This window comes from Pyxicephalus adspersus, chromosome 3, assembly GCF_032062135.1.
Source record: "Pyxicephalus adspersus chromosome 3, UCB_Pads_2.0, whole genome shotgun sequence".
Taxonomy (NCBI): domain Eukaryota; kingdom Metazoa; phylum Chordata; class Amphibia; order Anura; family Pyxicephalidae; genus Pyxicephalus; species Pyxicephalus adspersus.
The window spans coordinates 61,783,242-61,791,556 of NC_092860.1; the positions used below are offsets into that span (position 1 = coordinate 61,783,242).

The 8,315-nt window shown below is 38.4% G+C and overlaps 1 long non-coding RNA gene across 1 annotated transcript; it reads right to left on the bottom strand.

Annotated features, from left to right (window-relative positions):
• Positions 1 to 4,178: 4,178 nt before the first annotated feature.
• Positions 4,179 to 7,238, bottom strand: LOC140326380 (uncharacterized). Its single transcript, XR_011919852.1, has 2 exons — positions 5,937 to 7,238; positions 4,179 to 4,565 (listed from the first exon to the last, which is right to left on the bottom strand). It is a non-coding gene; the product is annotated as an uncharacterized lncRNA (long non-coding RNA).
• Positions 7,239 to 8,315: the final 1,077 nt, after the last annotated feature.

Consider the following 8,315-nt stretch of genomic DNA (forward strand, 5'->3'; position numbering starts at 1 on the left):
GAGTGGGTGAGGAGGAGTTACCATTGAAAGAAACTTGAAAGGAGCGGTCAGACAGATAGGAAGCAAACCAAGAGAGAGCAGTGTTACAGATAACAATGGAGTGCATGATTTGTATTAGAAGGGGGTGATCAATAGTGTCAAAAACAGAGGAAAGATCAAGGAGAAGGAGCAGGGAAAAGCTGCCTTGAGAGGTCATTGGCCAAGGTCATTGGCCACTTTAGTAAGGGCTGTTTCAGTGGAGTAGGCAGCTCTAAAACCAGACTGGAGGGGGTCAAGGAGAGAGTTGGTGCTCAGGTAATGGGTGAGTCTTTTGTAGACAAGGTGTTCAAGAAGTTTGGAGACATATGGGAGAAAGGAGATAGTACGGTAGTTGGAGGGTAGGGAGGGATCCAGTGAGGGTTTCTTTAGGATAGGGAGAATTATGGCAAGCTGAGGGGTATTTACCAGTGGAAAGGAAGAGGTTGAATAGTTCGGGTAGGGCAGGGGCCAGGGTGGAGGAATGGGCACAGAGTAGGTCAGAGGGAATTGGGTCAAGTGGACATGTAGTAGACGGAGATGATGAGAGAAGAGTTAAGACTTCGTCCACAGTAACAGGGCTGGGGGAGGCCAGTGATGATTTACAGGTGGGAAATGGGAAAGAATGTGTGGGAGCCAGAATGCAAAGTTATCCACAAATTGTGATACTGGGCCAGGGGGGCGGTAGACAACAGCAACAATGAGGGGTAAGGGGCTAAGGAGTCCGACAGAGTGGACTTAAAATGAAGTGAAAATGAGAGAGGGTGGGGTAGAAAGGACTCTGTATGTTCAGTTAGGTGAGAGAAGGAGACCCACACCACCCCCTACTTTGTTGCTAGGTCTGGGGGTATGAGTAAAGTGCAGGCCTCCATAGGAGAGAGCAGCAGCAGAGGCAGAGTCAGAGGAGGAAAGCCAAGTTTCAGTGAGAGCAAGAAAGTTCAGAGACTTAGAAAGGAGAAGTTTGTTTATTGAGGTTAATTTGTTGCCAACAGATCTGGCATTCCATAGACTGCTAGAGAGAGGGGGTAAGGACTTATGGGTAGGGTGAATGGGGATGAGGTTAGGAGAAGGGAGTGTCTTGCTGAGAGAATATGGAAGGGGGAGGCTGTGGGGGGGACCAGGGTTGGGAGAGATGTAACCAGAGAGTATCAGTAAAGTAAGAAGGTGCAGGAGCACTGACAGAGAAATAAGGTGAGTGAAAGAGCAGAGAGACAATGAGTTATCAGACTGGGGATTGCAGGGAGTAGTACCAACAAAGAGAGAGCAGGATGAATAATACATTTTACAGATAAATGGGAACCATATGCGTACAATAAACAATGTGGCAAACTGAAGTCCAAGAGAAGCAGTCCAATAATATGGGTTCAAGTGAGGCTTGTAAACTTGTTCCAGGAGTGCAGGATGATGATTCAGTCAAAGAGATGGTTTGATGAAATACCAGTATAAAATTCACCTTTGCAGTTGCTACAATGCTAGAACATTCCTTGTAGATTTCCAAATGACCTGTAGGATATTCTGCAAATGTAGAATTTTCTAAATGCATTTTTAGATTTGGAATAAATTTTCAGCAGCCCACTTTCAAAAACCTGCAGTTTTCTCTCAATTGTTTTTATATGACATACCAGTTTAGAATGGTAGTGGCAGGAGAGAATGTGTTGGAGTCCAGGTGGATATCAGTCCAAAGGCAGGAGGTAGAAGTGGCAGAGTATAATTATATGTCCAAATCTGTTCCAATTCCTGTGTCAATTCCCTGGATTAATTTCCATTGCACTTATAATTTGGGCACTTGAGATTTGGGCACGTGACCAGGGTCCCAACGTGACCTTGCCTGTTGTTTAAATGGAAGTGCTTTGGGTTCTGAATATGGATGGACTGATCAGAGTAACAAGGAATTTGGGATATCAATGTGCACTCAGCTGGAACTAAGGGATAGTGAACAGATAAATCTATGAGGAGATTAAAGTTGGTGCAATAAATTAATCTACAATGGGAGACTTACCATATACAATATCAGATGAGGGTTGCAGGGAAAAACAATTGCATACACAGTGCTGAGATTTGGCAGAGTGGGAGACGTACCATATACAATATCAGATGAGGGTTGCAGGGGAAAACAATTGCATACACAGTGCTGAGATTTGGCAGAGTGGGAGACGTAGAAAAGAGACAGCTGGCAATACTATTTTACACGCTCTAAGTGCGCACCCTATACCACTAAAGAAAAATATCCCACTAAGCCAATATCTACAACTTAGAAGGAATTGCACAGATGATAGGGATTTTGACAAACAGAAGCTTTGAGAGAAAGACTGATCCTGAGAGGATACAGTAAAAAAACTTCTGAAGAGATCCTACTATAGAAGCCAAGAGCCAAGATACAGAAAGGTATTGCCCTCATCGCAAAAAGAAACCCTCCTATATCGAATGAGACTGTAAGGATCATCACCACCTACAACAACCAGCACAACATGTTAGAGAATGTGCTAATGAAACCTTGACACATTCTTTTAGGTGATCCAAACACAGCCAAGTTTCTGAATAAAATACCTAACTTAACAAACAGGAAATCCTCTTCTCTCTGTTCTCTAGTCATTTTTATACAAACACAGATCCCATAACCAACAAACCCCCAACAGGGGTCTTTAAATGTGGCAAATGTCATTAATGCCACTGGGTCAAGGAACAACAAACCATCCAACTTCCCAACAACACAATACATAAGTTAGGACAACACATTGATTGCTCTTCCATAGGTGTGATCTACCTAATCTCATGAATCTGCGGACGATTTTACATAGGCAAGACCAGGAGAGCCTTTAGAAAAAGGATATACGAACATAACTATACAATAACTGGAAAAATGAAGAACCCTATTAGTCACCATGTGGGCATATGTCATAACTTTGATGGTGAAAGTATCGCCAACCTGAGAGGCAGGGATATAGACTACACCTTACTCCGCTTAGAAGCAAAATGGATTTTTTCAATAAATGGCTTGACACCACTGGGTTTAAACGATGTACTTTTCTTTAAACCATTCTTACTATCCCAATCACTTTATTTTCATCACCCTAATTATATAGCCATTTCATTTTTCCCTCTTCACTCACCATCTAATATTTAGATATAACCTCCAGCTGCTATGCTAATACTACCTCCAATCATTATGCACTAATAACTTATATCCTGGTGCCAGTCTAACATGTGTATACTGTGATTTTTTATGATTGTAACCGAAATAACCATATACCACCTTGGTGCATTTGGTTGTCATTGCTAAAACTAACAACATATATCCAGTTGTCATGTTTATGAATTAAATCTGTATAATGTGATCGGAATATCCATATATTATCATTTTGTTACATTGCTGAAACTTTTTATTGCTTATTACTCCCAAATTATTAATATTATTTGATATTTAAATCTTAGGGGTATAAACACTATTACATTTAACTAACCTCTTATTTACTTTTTTTCTTATTATTGTCCAAGCATTTACTTAGGAAATTATTATATATTTCTGCCCTTGGACTAACTTATACTTCTCTTAGTACAATCTCTTTATTTACTATACTTTACAGTGATATTAAAATTCACACACTCACATCTTTAATATTCATAATATCAGATTACTTATTGTAACATACATCCCTTACCATACCACATCTTAACACTCTTTATTACACTATTAATACCACTCACAGCCTAATAGGAATGCTTGTCACATCTATTTCACCCTGCATACACCATACATAGCCTAAAATAAGTCACTGTCTCCTAGACCATGTCAACACACACAGTGCATGCGCTAAACCACATAGCGAGCCCGCCGTACTAAACTAAGGGCGGAAATACGCATCTCGGTTACAGCATAGGGGAGGAAGCTAGTTCTTCCATCTGTCACGTAAATGACCCTCACAAACCAGGCTATGGCGCTAACCTGTAGATAACAGAGAGGATCCTGAGCCTTCGCTATGTGGAAGAGAGAGGATACTAATAAAGTTGGCAGTGCCCCCACCCAGGATAGGGTCTCTGTTGGCAGAGGGGCTCCCTTCCTGGGACATTAACCAGAAATAATAACAGTAATATAAAACAGCATCCGAGGAACCACTGCACCCAGCATACAACATTAACCATTGTAGCTAAATGAACACACAGGCTGGAGTATTTGTAAGCTTTATATCTCAAAACAGTAATATTTACAATCCATAAACATCAATGAATACACATAGCAAGAGTCCTGAGGAGAATTGTGCACAGATATACCTGGGTATTTATACAGTCTATAACCACAAATGCCTAAAGTTATGATCAGTGTCAGGATGAGTTGCAGAGGCCTCTGGAGTTGATTGTTCTGATGTCCTAATGAAATGATCCTGAAAACAGCAGCAAGGAGATCCTCCAATCGGCAATTGGGCTGTGTATGCTGTGATCCTGGATTGTAGGGATGCAGGCAAAGTCTCTGGAGTTCAGGAACAATCTATCTGCAATACCACTTAGACCCTAGCAATCACACTAATCTTCCAATGCAACCGGACCTCTGCTACCTATGAAAAAATGGGAAAGGAAGCAAAAAAGGCTTTTTTAGGCACCGAAAAAAATTATTGTAAATAAGATCAATGTAATTTTTATATGAATACAAAATCGTTAAAAATTAAAATGATAATCAATATTCATACAATAAGGTTTACTTTTCCACTCTATATTTTTGTAGAGGAAGTTACAAACTTGCATATATTTCAAGCATAGCAGGACGGGGTCTAAACCCGACGCATTTTGCCCAGAAGGGCTTCCACAGGGGATATATAGACCTCTTGTGTAGTATTGAAATTACGCTAAGTAGTAGAAGATTGTCAATTGATTGGAATAACAATCACTGGAACCGTATAAATGCTTATTAACTTATTCAAAGCTGGAATAAATGAGGGTACAGTAGGGTCAGGAAATTCTTTACTGTGTGTTTCCATGATTATATATGTAGTACCATTGAGAACTTTTTTCCCCATAAAAGGAAAGCAAAGCAAACAAGGAATATATGTGTGTGTGTATATATATATATATATATATATATATACACATATAACTTTGCAGCGGACCGCTTGGACAGCTGCCGCAGGCTCACCCTTTTATTCTACAGGGTCCTTTACTTGAGACACAAAAGAAAAAACTTTATATTCTTGGATACACTGCTGGATCAAGTTATATGGTTGTGTCAGAGGACTGTGTGTGCTCACTGAAGTAGGCACAAACTCTGGAGATTAAGGATTCAATTGGTCCTTTGGGGAAGACATGGTGTTTGGGCTGGAACTTTCAGGAACTACAGTCTAATCACTCTCATTGGTTTCAGGAAGGTCAGGTGAAACATCACCCTGAGGCTGAAGAGGTTCACGCTCTGGAGTGTACCGTATTTTTCGGACCATTAGACGCTCCGGACTATAATAAATAAATATAATTATCATACCTGGGAGTTAATCCTAAGAATTACAAGCCCACAATATAAACAAAAATTTCTATGCAAAAAAAATAGGATCACTTTTTGCATCAAAAAATTACAGAATTAGAACGCTAGGGGGGTTAAATATACATACGTTAACCAAATAGTCATAAAAGACAAAATGAGGGTAACCACATTTTGCTGTACGAGATCCGACATGGATAGATTAATGTACAGATGTAGCTGTCTAAATACAAATATTCAAAGAATAAATATACATATAGAGGACAATCAAAATCACATTTGCAATATATGTGTGCAGTGAGTACATGACATTCATAATCCGTACATAATATCAAAAGTACTCTTTCTGAATTAATTGTTAACTATAAATTCAATATTAAGATGGTACTAGTACCATACTTTTCAATATGACATCCGAAAAGAAAATAGATCTACATTATGTAAAAGGATATTTACTTACATTATAGTGTTGAATGACTCAAATGAATAAACAAGCAGGTAAAGTTTGAAGGTTCAAATTACTGATGTATCTATATGTAAATAAAATATATATGAAGATTAGTGTGTATTCAAGGTTGAATGAATCCATATAAAAAGTTAGAAGGTGTTTGCTGGAAGATGGTACATACCTTCATGGTATTATCATGAGATGTAATTACGAAGGCCAAACATGGTTAATAGGTGTTAAGTACTGAATTTGTACTTGTATTGTGTATGAATACGTAAAGATACAAATATACAAACAAGTTCATTAAGCACCCCTTGAGCCGCAAACCTCTTTTCTCTAACCTTTCCTTCCTTCTCATTTATGAATTACTAGAGGTGGCTCCAACTAATTTATATGAATTAAACAATAGGAGAGAATATACAACCAAAACCTCCCCTTCTCCTCTTCATCCATTGGCACTTACTGCCCGATACAGAGGTCCAATTATTTTGACTCTTGATCATCCGTTGTGGAGATATAGAACTTTTCTCGAATGATCCCAGTGCAGCAGGATAGGCAAATCTATCTGCCTCTGGCAAATATATATCTGCCTCTAATATACACTGCCTCTGGCCCACTTCCTATCGAATCTATGAGCCTAATCTTAGAGAAAGCTATCTGATTTTCAACAAGCTCCTACACTAGGCTCAGGGATTTCCTCCCATTCACTGTCTTCTGTGTTAGGAGTTAGACATGGGTGTCTAGAAAGAGCATTGGCCCCAATGTTATTTGTACCTGGTTCATACTTCAGGGTAAATTGATAGTTGGATAGGGCTGCCAACCACCTATGCCTTGTGACATCCAATTTTGCTATAGTTAGAACATACGTCAGGGTTATTATCTGTGCTCACTTCAAATGTAGCTCTGTACAAATAATCATGTAGCTTATGCACAATGGCCCACTTGACCGCCAAAAATTCCAACTTGTGTACTGGATAATTACGTTCACTAGGGGTGAGGCTCCTACTAATGTAAGCAATTATTATTATTATTATTAATAAACAGGATTTATATAGCGCCAACATATTACGCAGCGCTGTACATTAAATAGGGATAGGCCTCAGTCCTATTTGGATGCCAAACCTATGCTAGATGTAACTAGACAGAGGGTGCAGATCAGCAAAGATAACTGAAAGGGCAGAGCCAATATATATTTGTGTATGTAGCTGATACACTGACAATAGTGATTTCCCAAAGTGATCTCTGATAACAGATATCAGATATACCCAGTTAATACAGAGGGAAATAATATAATACTGCATTAGTTCTGGGATGCAGGCACCTACCCTGGCTGAGCACATGTTCTCATCTCTGCATCTGCACTTCCTGCATTTTCTTATATATCCTGGTGGGGTTTCTAAGGCCACTATAAGGGGCAGGAAACACTTCAATAACTTTATTTGCATTTTACAAAGTTACAACTCAGCTACTATATAGAAAAAGGCAGTTCCTACAAAGGCATCACTAAAATAATATTTTTTACTATTACACATTCTTCTTTACAGCTATGAGCCATCAGCTAACCCACACTCAACATCAAGAAACATATTAGTCGTTCACATTAGGCAACAAGCCTCTTGTCACTCTTAAATTCCAAGGTAGGCAATAGCTACCATCTATCTCTACCCCATCAATAAATTTTTGTAATATTTGTGATCCCTTTTCTAAATTTTATTTTTTAGAACCAACACTTTGGTCTCCAATTACAACATCCATTTTGTGTGGGTTCATACCATTTTCACCAGGTAACGCCATTTTGGCGCCATCTTGTGGCTATTTTTGCTTACTACAATCTTGTATATTTTTGACTAATTATCACATATCAAAACAATATATACCCTTCCACAGATCTTGTATTCCTTATTAATTTATCACTCCACCAAATTTATCGCCCTTTATTAATAATTAAGTTTATTATTTTGTTTCTCTTTGATCAGATTAAAAGCAGGATTTTTACCTAGCACACCACCAATATTTCCCCTTAAATTTATTATAATTTTATTTTAATAACAGATTCCATTTAATTGGATATTACATAAATGTACATACATTTCTTCCAGACCAACTACTACTAGTCATTCGTCCTAAAGCAATCTCTACCAATAACCTCCATGCCACTATTACTTTTACATACTTTGTTTCCCCATAAAAAAGTGTAGAAATTGATTCACCTCTTTTCTTCCCTTTACCTTTAGTACGTCCAAATTGATACTGTTTTTTTTTTTTTTTTTACCAGGGCATTTTCAAGTAGTAATCTTACATCAGATGTTTCCTGTTTACGCTGTAAAAAGTCTCAGCAATATCATTAGGTAAGCGCTGTTGCCTTATTATACTTTACAACATGTGTATATT